Source organism: Typopeltis vanoorti, chromosome 7 (assembly GCF_054136105.1).
Source record: "Typopeltis vanoorti isolate ZY-2024b chromosome 7, IOZ_Tvanoo_1.0, whole genome shotgun sequence".
In the NCBI taxonomy this organism is placed as follows: Eukaryota; Metazoa; Arthropoda; class Arachnida; order Uropygi; family Thelyphonidae; genus Typopeltis; species Typopeltis vanoorti.
The window spans coordinates 17,628,821-17,641,834 of record NC_143555.1 but is presented as its reverse complement, the minus strand read 5'-3'; the positions used below and the strand labels follow the sequence as shown (position 1 = coordinate 17,641,834).

Sequence of the window (13,014 nt, the reverse complement as noted above, 5' to 3'; positions counted from 1 at the left end):
ATTGAAAAACCAGCCAAAGATATAGCACATACACAAATAACAAGCATTTCATGTGTATTTCATATTTCAAAACAAGCCCACTGTTGATTAAATTATGCCAGCATGTTAGTGAAAAGCAGAGGCCAGCACGTTTATCCTTGTTGATATGTAGTTAATAATTATAACTACTGTATCACACTGAATAATTATTTACAAAGGCACACACTGCTATTTGAATTTATAGTGTGGACAAAGAACCGAGTTTAAATCCTGCCGTTGATTAATTTTGGATATACAATGTATATCTCTTACTTACTTTTGATTAATCATTAGAATTATAAACATTGCTGTTATGAGGAGGAGCTGACATTCAAACATTTGTGGACCCACAAGTGGGACAAGGGATTTTGGGTCATTTTGAGAAATCAATTGCAAATTTTTTGGCGTATTTTGACTGTTGATGTAACATGGCTTCACTATGACTCGGAGACCAAACAACAGTCAGTGGAGTGGAGACACAAAGGTTCTCAATGGCCAAGGAAGTTCCAAACCCAAAAGTCATCAGGGAAGGTTCTTGTCATTGTCATTTGGGATGTGGATGGTGTAATCCTTACCAAGTACCTCAAAAAGATGAAACTGTTACAACAGCAATTTATCCAACAGCTCTGAAGGAAAAATGCCATGAGGAACTGATCAGAGGCATGTTACTTTTGCAGGACAAGGCATCTGCTCATACTGCTCATGAAACCCAACAAGGGAAAGACTTTTCTCAGAGGATTGCAGATGATGCAGCCATTGTAACAAATGTATAACACTTCATGGAGAATATGTAGAATAATGTAGCAATTTCTTCATGGTGATTATCACAACTTTTCAGCCCACCCTCAAATTTGTGAAGTTTTATTTAAATTAACATAAATAACAGAAGTTTTCATAATATATATTGCACTCATTTTTTTTTTTTGTCTTCATCACACAAAACAGAACATGCACATTTGATTGTGTAAAAGATGGTAGGTATAAGGCATAGCCTCATATCCATCATCTGATAGCATGATCTTATCAGAATTAAGTTATTGAAGCCAGTTAACTTGGCTGTAACAGTATTAAGTCAGGTTAACTGGATTCTTAGCTGAGCAAATATCGCTTTTGTTTTCAACCTGTGGATGTTGGTGAATGTTGCATCTATCTATATGTTCAATGGTCATCTATATGCCATATGGTTACTCCAATGCTCGGTAATATGCCACACCAGGCCTCTCCATGTAGTCCTGTTGTTTGTTTTTCTGGCGGCCTCAACTCTCTGAAGATCAGTCACTACACACACCATTCATCTATCTCATTGATGGTTTACCCCTGCCTCTTTTTCCAGGAACTTAACCTTCTGTTACTGTTCTGAGAAGTCCCCCTTCCATCCTTTCTATGTGTCCAAAATATTTTAACTTTCTTCTGTCAATATCCTTAAAGAGCCTTAAAGTTCTACTGATCTTTTCTAACACCCATTCATTTGTACGTCTTTCAGAATATGATATCCTCAACAGCCTTCTGTAACAGATATCCGTTTCTTATTTGACTACTTTAGGTTCCAATTTTCACATCCATAAGTCGCTGTTGGAAAAACAACTGCAAAATCCTCAACTTTGTTCCCATGGAGATAGATCCATCCTTCCAGATTTTAGACAGGTCTCTGGCTGTTGTTTTAGCCATTCCTAACCTTTTTCTGACATCTTCTGAACAGCAATTCTTCACATAAATAATGGATCCCAGGTATTCAAACTTGCTGACTTCCTCAATTCTTTCTCCATTAAGGTGCACTTTTCTCAAGAGCTTCCCTGTTTGTATTTCCTTTGAGAACCATAATGTTTATCTTGTTAGGATTGAGCTGAAGTCCTCTGTTATTACTGATCTTGTTAACTTTATCAAGAATTTGGCCTAGTTCTTACTTCTTATTACAGAGGAGTACAGTATCAGCATACCTTAGATTACTGACCAATCTACCACCTATCCTAATTCCTGTCTTGAGCATATCCCAATGCTTCACACATGATGCCCTCTGCATATATACTAAACAAGTGAGGAGAAAGTAAACATCCTTCCCTAACTCCTTTTCCAACTTGAAGCCAGTTAGTCAATCCAACACCTGTTCTTACCGTGGCTTCTTGCTCCCTGTATAAATTCCTCAACCTGATAGTGTGTTGAGGAAAACCATTCTTGTCATTACTTCCTACAGTTTCACTTGCTCAACAGAGTCAAAAGCTTTAGAGTAATCTAAGAAACACAAGAGAGAGTCTGAATTCTTTATATTTTTCTATGATCTGTCTAAAGCAAAGGATCTGATCTCTGGTGAACTTTTAGATTTAACAGCAATTAGCATCACAGAGGAGGCTCAAGAGTTTTTGATATCACAAAGCAAGTAAACCAACTGAAAAAAAAAAATATATAAGACATAACACTTGCTTTGCAACTTTAGTTAGTTTGGTTGTAATTCCAAACATATGCTTACTATGTATGCTTTTTTTATAATGAATTATAAAAAAAATAGTTGTGGTGCATCTTCGCACATCAGAGTGTTCTGTAAGTCTTGAGTAAGCAAAACTCAATTATTGAGAAAAATAAGAAAACGAAAGAAAGAAAATTGTTGCAAATCATATTTCATACCTCAGGTGTCAGAATATTTTATCAGTATAGTTCGCCCACCGATTATAGACCCCTCGACACTTCTGCCCAACTCAGAAAAAGGAGAATCCATTCTGATAATAGGTAATCAGTCTGTATAGTGGGATGAGTTGTTTATTATTACCAGTCGAAAAATTAACTTCTCTTTTATGATTATTGTAGTTAACTATGTTGTTTGTAATTTTCCAAACAGTTGGAAAATTTTACCTATAAAGCACGTGATTTCGCGTGTTAGCGACCAATTCGGACGTCCTTCATTTCTTTCTCCCCTTCAGCATGAATCGACTATTCTTGGAATGACCCGAAGCAGGGACCTACAAACGGTGGGCGAACTATAATAAGCTTTCATGATATTATTCTTGACAGTATTAAAATTTAGTTTTGCAGTTGTCAGTATAATGACAAAAAAAAAAAAAAAATTTATATATAGGGTAAAAGGAATTGCTAGTTAGAGATACAGGTACAACATGAAACAAACAGTGAACAAAACCTTTGTTTCTGTATTCTCATACAGAAACAAAATGTTTAACAAAATCACATGCATATGTAACACCATAATGGTTTGTGCATTTACTATAGCAAATATTCAAACTGGCATCTTTCTTCATGTAAATACAACTTCATAAGCTGCAATATCAAGTTGGCAGTGCTGCTGCAACTTTGCAATTGATCTCAAGTGTGTAGCATTGTAAAAATCATAAAGAACTCCATTGATGACTTTTATTCCCAAAGGAAGTAGACCAAACTTTAACTGGCATATTACGATAATATACCATTAGGGTTTAGGAATATGAGATGTTGGCAACTTTATCCTCAATGGCTTAAAATCCTTAGTAGCCACGATTCTAGCTACCATTGAGTTCATAGGGTCTGCAGTTCTGAACTGTTGACAATTTTCAGACATAAGCAAGTATATAATTTATTATATACAAAACAGTTTTAATGTTTTCTGTAAGCAAAGTTACGTACATACAGGGTGTTCGGGATAAATTTGACAGTTTCGTAAGGAAAAAGAAAATCTTCTTTGTATCTATTAAATTTAATGAATTGACAAAAAAACATTACAGGCAGAGTTAATTACAATACTATCAACAAGATTTACTCAAAATAACCACCATTAGCATCGATCACAGCTTCAATTCTGCTTCGGAACCTCGAACAAGCTGATGCTACAGTCTCCCTGGGAAGGGCCGCAAAAACTGTTTTAATTTTATCCATTAACTGGGCTTTTGTATTACTGGAAGTGCGGTTGGTGTCTTTTTCAACTGCGCCCCATACAAAATAATCCATGGGGTTAAGGTCTGGGGAGTTTGGAGGCCAAACATTTGGACTGGTGAAGTCGTAGAAATTTTCAGACAACCATTTTTGACTTTTCCCAGAGGTGTGGCAAGGGGTCGAATCCTGCTGCCATACATACGGCCTACCATTGCCTACCCTTGTTATCCAGGGCTTGACTACAGTTAGCAACTCCACGAACAAAGCCCGAATTCCAATGCCAGGGTTCTTCAACACCTGTTCCTGCAGATTTGCGAGGAATTCTGCTGTACGAACGCAATCAGATCGTCTGCTAGGGATCTTTCTTCTTGCTACATCCTCGTAGTCACCATTGCAAGTCTCTAGTTCATGCCTGATTGTTTTTACTGTATTCAGGGAGCATTGGGCAGCAGTCGTAATATCCTTATTTTGATGGCGGGCACGAATCATCATGATACAAGTTATTCTCTTCCATGATTCAGGTGGGTTCCAGCTATCCATCCTTTCTGACATCTTGTATATGAATGAAGAAGGGTCCAAACTTTTAAATGAAGAGAAGTGTGTGTTAATACATGTAACTTACGGAAAAATATAATTAATTATAAATATGTCAAATTTATCCCGAACACCCTGTATATGATAAGAAAAGAAACATGAAAACATCAATAATAATAATACACATCAGGATATGTGTATCACACACACCTACCATAGGATGTCCATAATAAAAAAAAAAATCAAATGTCAAGATGGGGAAAGAGTTTGAGATTGCCACAAAAAAAAAAAAAAAAAAAAAAATTCAAGTGACTAAAATTCACCATTTTGCCTATAAAAAACATGCAAATTGGAGCTAAATGAGTTATTTAAAAAGGTACTCTTTATGACTTATGTTAATGTAAATTATGTTTGTAGTAGAAGCTAATTCATTAGTAAAAAGTAATGAAGGTTGGATTGATAAGTAGCAAATAAAAACAACAACATTCTTTTAATGATAATAAAATGAAATTTTCAGTAAAAATAACAATACCTTAAAATTTATCCTTTGTTGCACCTGAAGCAATTTGTTGGAATTTTGTTGCAGCATCTGATGCAGCTGACATGTTCTTGTCTCTTATACACTTTTCAAAAGAAAGTAAGATTTTTTTGCTTTATTCACAAATGTATGAGAATCATCACCCACTTTATTCCTTTGACAGGATTTTCCGATTACCATTTACTCTCCTGTGTAAATGGAAATACAATCAGTTTTTCTCCTTGCTCCATAATAAATTCACCAAAGAAGCAATGGACCAGCCATTGTCAAAATAAAAAATGGTTTCATATATTTAAAAGAAATGTTTGTATTATGAAAATGTTGGAAAATTTCTAACACTAACAAATTCTGATCATTCCAAAATGCAATTTTTCCTTCAGCACATAACTTTTTATGTAGTAAATTGTCTAGGTTCATAACCTGTATTTATAGTTGTGAAGATACTCAGTTTGGCTTTAGAAGCAGTTTGGGAATGAGAGAGAGAGAGAGAGACCCTTTTTTGTTCTCAAATCTTATTTCAAAAATGTATGATCAAAACAAGGAAGTATTCATTTGCTTCATTGACTTCAAGAAAGCACTTGACAATTTCCAACATACTGAAATGATTGAATTACTAAAATGAATTGGATTAGATGGTAAAGGCATTAGGATCATCGAAAACCTATGTTGGAACCAAAAGACACCTGTTCAAGTTGATGACATAATTGCAGACTCCACTAACATCAAACGAGGAGTAAGGCAAGGATGTGTGCTGTTGCCTCCTTTTTAACATATACTCAGAAGCCATATTTCAAAAAAATCTTAAAAGGAAGAGGGAAGGTATTAATGTAAATGGAGAAATCATCAGTAACATCCGATATGCTACCTGGCTGACAATATTTAGGATCTTTGAAATCTTCTTGGAGCAAGAAACCAATTCTTAATTCAACACCTTCTTTAAATGGGAAACAAGTAGAGTGACAAAATTTAAATATCTTGGATGCTTGTTAAATGAAGAATGCAATCCAGAAATGGAAATAAAAGAATTGAAATGGCAAGAAAACATTTTCTGAAAAAATATAAATTTAGTCAGTAAATAAATTAAATAAGCCAATTACTATATTAATTCCATTACTATATTAGAAAATTCATCTACATAAAGATTAAATGTGAATGTATCACAAAAACACACTTATTATTCAATAAGTTTTCAATAGTGGCAGGTAAATACTCTTCATTTTGTTTTATTTTAATTTTGTTAGTAAAAAATTTAATTCTGAGCTCTTACTTTGAATGCTGATGTGTCTAGTCTTTCAGTTCTTTGAATTGTAGATGCAAAATCTTTATATTGATTGTGTAAGAAATGCATTAATTTCACTTACGGTGAAAAGTGGCTTTTTTTAAAAAATAATTGTAAATACTGTTGGGCATTTATCAGTGAAAGAAAAATATGACTCAAATCCTTATTCTTTTCAACTGAAAGAAAAAAGCCAAAGAAATATATAACAGAATTTTATACTTGAAATCAGATATTGAAAAATATAACATATTGGCATCCTGAAAGCAAGTCTGGGGACAATTTTTGTGAAAACAGGACTCTTCTATTCAAAATGGGATGGATGAGCACCAGTTGTGCTGTGTGCCCATTTCCGTTGGATGTGCTGTCATGTGGCTTATGCAACCCATGGTACAAAATTCACATAAATTAATTTGACTGTATGATTGCACTCTCATTAATTTATGAAAGTTTTGAGTGCATAGTACATCAGTACTCATCTTAATTGGTCCAATGAAATTAATTGTAGGATAACTTTGATTACTTTAATTTATTAATTGTAACTAAATTTGCATAGAATGAGGAACAATGTGTTTGTTTTATGATATATTAGAAAAGAATAATGAAGGAGAATGTGATATTTGGACAGTATATTTGAATTACTTAAAGGTGTAAATATAATAGTAAATTTTGAAGAGGAGGATGAGGCTTACCTCCTTCGAATACAATCTGCAGAGGCTGGGACAGAAAATGGGATATTCAGTAAATCAACACTGCTTTCCATTTGTAAATATGGGTAAATAAAATTATAAATTATTTATAGAAATTTATATATATATTAAAAACTTGTCTATATTGGTGTAGGACACCAATATAGACTTCACACAAAAAAGTTCACACTTAACGCATGTAAAACAGATGAAACTCGGAAAACAAGAACAACTCGTGACAAACGACAGTGTTCAGTTGGATTGATTGACACAAGAACCAATCATAGCCACAAAATCTGGGGTGCTATTGTTTCAATGCACACCCTGCTTCACCTTCTGGATGGTTTAAAACCACTGGAATACTAAGAATTTGACCTGCTGTGCTATCTGTGTATGTGTTCAAAGGGGTCAGAGGTGTCAGTATTTGTGGCACACACCCGGACTATCAATACAAACGTGATGCATTGTTTACGTATTCAAAAAAAAGTGTCCTCTTCATGAACCATTAGTATATATTGCTTAATTTTAGGAATCATGCAAAGCCAGAAACAATTAATGGAGTCATTGACTAGAATAAATGCAAAAATATAATATCGGTGATATTGATATTGCTATTCCGTGGGTGTGCATTGCATACCTGGAATATACACCCCTAGACTGCCAACATCTTGTATTCCTAAATAATTTTTCAACTGCTATGCTATTATCTGAATTAGTGTGAATTTCGTAGTTTATTTTTCTGAATTATTTATTCCTCTTCACACTCCATTTTTCTGATTTACAAAGTTAAAATTCTGCACAGGAAGTAAACCTTGCATATCTGTGCAAAGGATCTTTTAACTTGGGAACCAACTGCAAAAAAAGGCGCAGAAGGAGTTTGTCTAGTTGTCATTAAGATTCAAGCCTGTACTGATCTATATATGTATACTAGGGAGGGCTATGCCCCCCCCCGGCACCTATGTCTGATGATTGCCATTTCCAAATTGTGTCCTGATAAGAAAAATAATTTTGAAAATATCAGTTTGTCCCATATGACTGTTCAGTGTAGGGTGGCTGATATTGCTGAGGATCTTAAAGATAACCTACAAAAATTGGCTAGTGAATTTGTCTATTATTTGCTTGCTATGGATGAAAGTACTGACGTGAAAGATACTGCACAGCTTTTAATTTATGTAAGAGGCGTTAATAAGAATTTTGAGGTGACAGAGGTGCTTGCTAGTTTGTGTTCAATGAAAGGAAGATCAACAGGAAAGCAGATCGCAGAAAATGTAAAGATGTATGTAACTGAAAAAACTATCCTTAAATTTCAAGAATTTATAGCAGTTTGCACTGATGGTGCCCGATCTATATGTGGAAAAAATGTTGGTGCTTCCAAATTTATTGAATAGTATGCAGGTAAACCATTGACAAAATTTCACTGCCTAATTCATCAGCAGGTGTTATGTTCAAAGGTTTTGCAGTTTGATCATGTGATTAAAGTAGTATTTGCTCTGATCAACTATATTCGAACTCGGGGTTTGAAACACAGAATTTTTCAGGCATTTCTAGAAGAACATGATGCCGAGTACGTACCTTTACCGTGGTTCAACCAACGTTGGTTGAACCACGGTAAAGGTTTGTCACACTTTGTCGCTCTAAAAAATTCATCATCATCAAATTCCTGCCATGTACCCTCAAGGGGTGTACAGGATATGACAGTACTACATGAAAAAATTACATCATTACTAACTTCCTATCTACAATTTTCCTCCAAATCAGTCTGTTACTTGTCAAGACTCCAACATTATCAGATCTTATATTTCTATCATCTAAGGCACTTTGTACCGTATCAATCCACCTATATCTTGGTCTTCCTCTGGGTCGTTTTGCTGCCAACCTGGCAGAGAACACTTGTTTTGCTAATCTTTCCTCTCCCATTCTATTTAAGTGACCATATCACCTGAGATTAGCTCTGCTAACGCATTCCTGATTGCTGAGAATGTCAAGTTCTTTCCTAATATCCTCATTTTTAATATGATATTGCAATTGATGCCATCTGTTCACGCCCCTAATCTTTCTCAGGACTCTCATATCTGCGGTCTCTAGTCTTTGGTCAAGTGTTTTACTTCTGACCCAGCTCTCAGATCCATAAGTTAAAATTGGTTTGAACACAGTCTTGTATACAGCTAATTTAGTGTTCCGACTAATTTCTTTCTTATTCCATATGAATTTATTCAATTGACTTCCCACCATACCAGCTTTGCTGATTCTGTTGTCTATTTCTATATTTAGTTTACCATCTTCAGTAAAAATTGTGCCTAAGTAGCTGAAATGTTTTACTTGTTACACAGGTTCTCCATTCACAACACAGTTGACATTTTCAATGATTCTGCCTATTTTCATTGTCTTTGTCTTTTTATTGCTGACCTTCATACCATATCTATTACAACAGCTATTCAATTTAATCAGAGAATCTTGCAAACTTGTAGCGGATTTATTTAGAAGTATGACATCATCCGCATAAACCAAAGAGCTGACATTAACATCTCCAATTTTGATATCAGGTTTAATACCACTTTCCTTCATAATGTGATCCATATAGATAATGAATAACAGAGGGGATAATGTACATCCTTGTCTCACACCAGATTTAACATTAAACCATCTTCCTGTACTTCCTTCAATTCTAACTGCTGACTCACAACTCAAATAAAGACTAAGTATTGCTTGATATAATGCCCCATTGACACCATATAACTGCAGCGTTTTGAATAGCTTCTCTCTTGGCACCTTGTCATATGCCTTTTCCAAATCGACAAAACTTAAATACAGATCTTTGTTATATTCCCATGCTTTCTCGACTATTTGTCGTAAAGGGAAGATCTGATCCTGACAGCCTCTATTTGGCCTGAATCCAGCTTGTTCTTCACCAAGCTTTTCTTCCACAATTCTTCTCAAACCGTTTCTCTAGTATACTTGCATAGATCTTGCCAGGAACACTCAGAAGGGAAATACCTCTGTAATTCTCACATTCAGTTTTATTTCCCTTTTTATGTATGGGTACTATGAGAGCTCTACTCCAATCATCGGGAATTCGTCCCTCTGTCCAGGCTTTCTGAACTATGCAGTGCAGCCACTGTAAGACTTTTATACCACCATACTTCAGCATTTCTGGTCGAATATCATCTACTGCTGCTGCATTTCCACATTTCAAGCCTTTGATGGCTTTTTCTACTTCAAGTATGGATATGTATTCCTGACTGCATGCCTGGTCAGTGTTTTTTATCACTTTGCTGTTATCACTGCTTATTTCATTTAGCAGTTTTTCAAGGTAATTACTCCATACTTCAAGGATTTCTTTTTCTCCTGTTTTCATGTCACCTTTACCATCTCTAACTCCTTTTACAGCACTCTTTCATCCATTCCTAAGCTTCTTCAACAACCTCCAGAATATTTTGCCACCTTCTTGATATTTATTTTCTATATTCTTGCCAAAGTCCTCCCATGACTTTTGTTTAGCTAGTTTTACACACTGTTTAGCTTTCTTACATTGTCTCTGTATTCTGTAAGAGTAAAAGCTGACTTATTTGCCAGGAACTTTTGATATGTTTTCTTCTTTTCCTTCACTGCTGCTTTAACTTCCTGTGTCCACCAGGGAGTTCTGATTTTTTTATCCTTGCACACAACCTCACCACATGCCTCTCTGGCAGAATCAATCAATGTTTTCTTCAGAGTTTGCCACTGAATCTCCAAGGTTTGATTCCTGTTCTCAAACTCTTTCATTTTCTTTTCAATAATCTTTCTGTATTTTAGTCTACAGTTCACATCTGAGAGCTGTTCAACTTTTATTCGCTTTAAAACTTTCTTGCATGTTATTCTTTTCAATATGAAATTCAATTTTTTCCTGCTCAAGACTAAATAGTAATCACTTCCAATTTCAAATCCTCTGTACACTCTGGTGTCCTGCACCAGGGAGAAAACATCACTATCAACAATAACATAGTCAGTGAGTCTTTTCTTATTCCTTGCCTCTTCTCTCCATGTGAATTTGTGCACATTTTTATGTTGGAACATGGTGTTAATAATAACCAGTCCATGTCCTGAGCAGAAATCCAACAGATATTTGCCATTATTATTAGCTTTGCTCTTTTCTCCAAATTTTCCCAAAATATTTTTGTATGTCTCACAATCATTTCCTACTCTGCTATTTAGATCCCCAACAAGGATCAACTTTTCCTTTTTCAATGTGTCATTTGCTTTTTCTAAAGCGTCAGAAAATTCCTCCACTTCTACCTTAGTAGAACCTTCTGTGGGACCATAGGCACAAATAAGTCTCATTGTCCAGTTCCCCATTCTCATATTTGCCCACATTACTCTACTTGAGACTGACTGCCATTCAAGAAGATTAGCCTCGTATTTTGTGTTGAATACTATGGCTACTCCTTCTATTCCTTGATTGTCATTGCCTGAATATAACATTTTATATTTATTGCTCAGAAAGATCTCACCAGTTTTGATCTTTTTTTGTTTCAGTCACCCCTATTATGTCGATCTGGTACTTATCTAATTCCTCAGCTAGCTCCATTTCTTTGCCATTCAGGCTTCTTACATTGATAGTACCAATTTTTAACTCTGGTAATGTTGAGTTGGGGTTTGTTTTCAGATTTGTTCCAGTAGCTGACTTTTCGCTGTTCGCCCTGTTTCCCTGGCAAAAACAACGGGGGGGCCTTGTTTAACCGGGCGACGCCCCAGCCGGCATGAAATTATTTTGTCATGTTGTACCATCATTTTTTATTTTGGTTTAACCAATAAGAATACAATTTGGTCGGCTAAATCCCAAATTGCCAGCCCATCCTCGTTCGTTCAGTATCAAAGTAGATACCCAACAGGGTGCACCACGAGAAGGTGAGGATTGGACATTAGGTCAGAAGCCCTGGTCGGTTCTCCGCATTCCTTTAAAGGCTATGTGGAGGTCTCCTCTCAGTTATACAGCTTTGACCCTTAAGCATTTTTTTTTTAAGTTATAAATGTTCACATGTCCTTGACTGGATTCAGACTGATGCATTTTCATCCAAAGGATTATGACTACTGACTGCCCTGTAGAGAAGCTGTATTTAACATTTAGATTTCTTTAAAACAGAATTATGCTAAGATAGAATGGAATCAAGATTTATTTTTCTTGTGTGACATTTTGGGTCACTTGATTGACCTTAACTTACAGCTTCAAGGAAATAATATGTTTGTTTTTCAGTTAATGTCTCTTATAAAGCCATTAAAATGAAATTAAGTTTGTTTGAAAATCAACTTGCTAAGGGGGATATGTACGGAGATCTACCATACCAAACTGATGAACATTGGTTGAGCCATGGTAAAGGTTTGTCATGCTTTGTCGCTCTAAAAAATGAATTAGTTGAATTTTTGGAATCTCAAGAAGATATGGAAAAATGCCCAGAAATAATGGATGAAGAATGGCATCAAGATTTATTTTTCTTGTGTGACATTTTGGATCACTTGAATGACCTTAGCTTACAGCTTCAAGGAAATAATATGTTTGTTTTTCATTAATGTCTCTTATAAAGCCATTAAAAATGAAATTAAGTTTGTTTGAAAATCAACTTGCTAAGGGGGGATATGTCACATTTCTTAACTTGTCGACAGAATATTCCATCAGAATATCATTCAGTGGCAGGTGGAAAATATAAGAAGCACATATCACTTCTAAGTGAGGAGTTTCAGAAAATAATTCCATTGAGTAATGAAGACGAAGTCTGCATAAAAGTGATTGAGGATCCATTTTCTGTTGAAGCAGGAAATCTACCTGTCGAACTCCAGATAGAAGTTATTGATCTCCAGTGTTCTGAAAACTATCGGGTCAAGCATAGGGAAAGTACTTTACAATAGTTTTATTCTATTCTGGATCAGGATAAATTTAAAAGTTTGTCGAATACTGCCTACCAAGTATTTTGTATGTTTGGGAGCACATATACTTGTGAACAAACATTTTTGGTCATGAACTTGAACAAAACCAAACAGCATTCATCCTTAAGTGATATCAATTTGGAGACCATATTAAGAATGGCCACTTCAAACATGACACCAAACTTTAATAAAATAGTGGCAACAAAGAA

General features: G+C 35.2%; 1 protein-coding gene across 2 annotated transcripts in view; it reads left to right on the top strand.

The window, feature by feature from the left end:
• The window catches only part of LOC150104516 (flavin reductase (NADPH)), a 92,747-nt gene that overhangs the window by 2,022 nt on the left and 77,711 nt on the right, over positions 1 to 13,014 (top strand). The gene's annotated exons all lie outside the window — the stretch shown is intronic.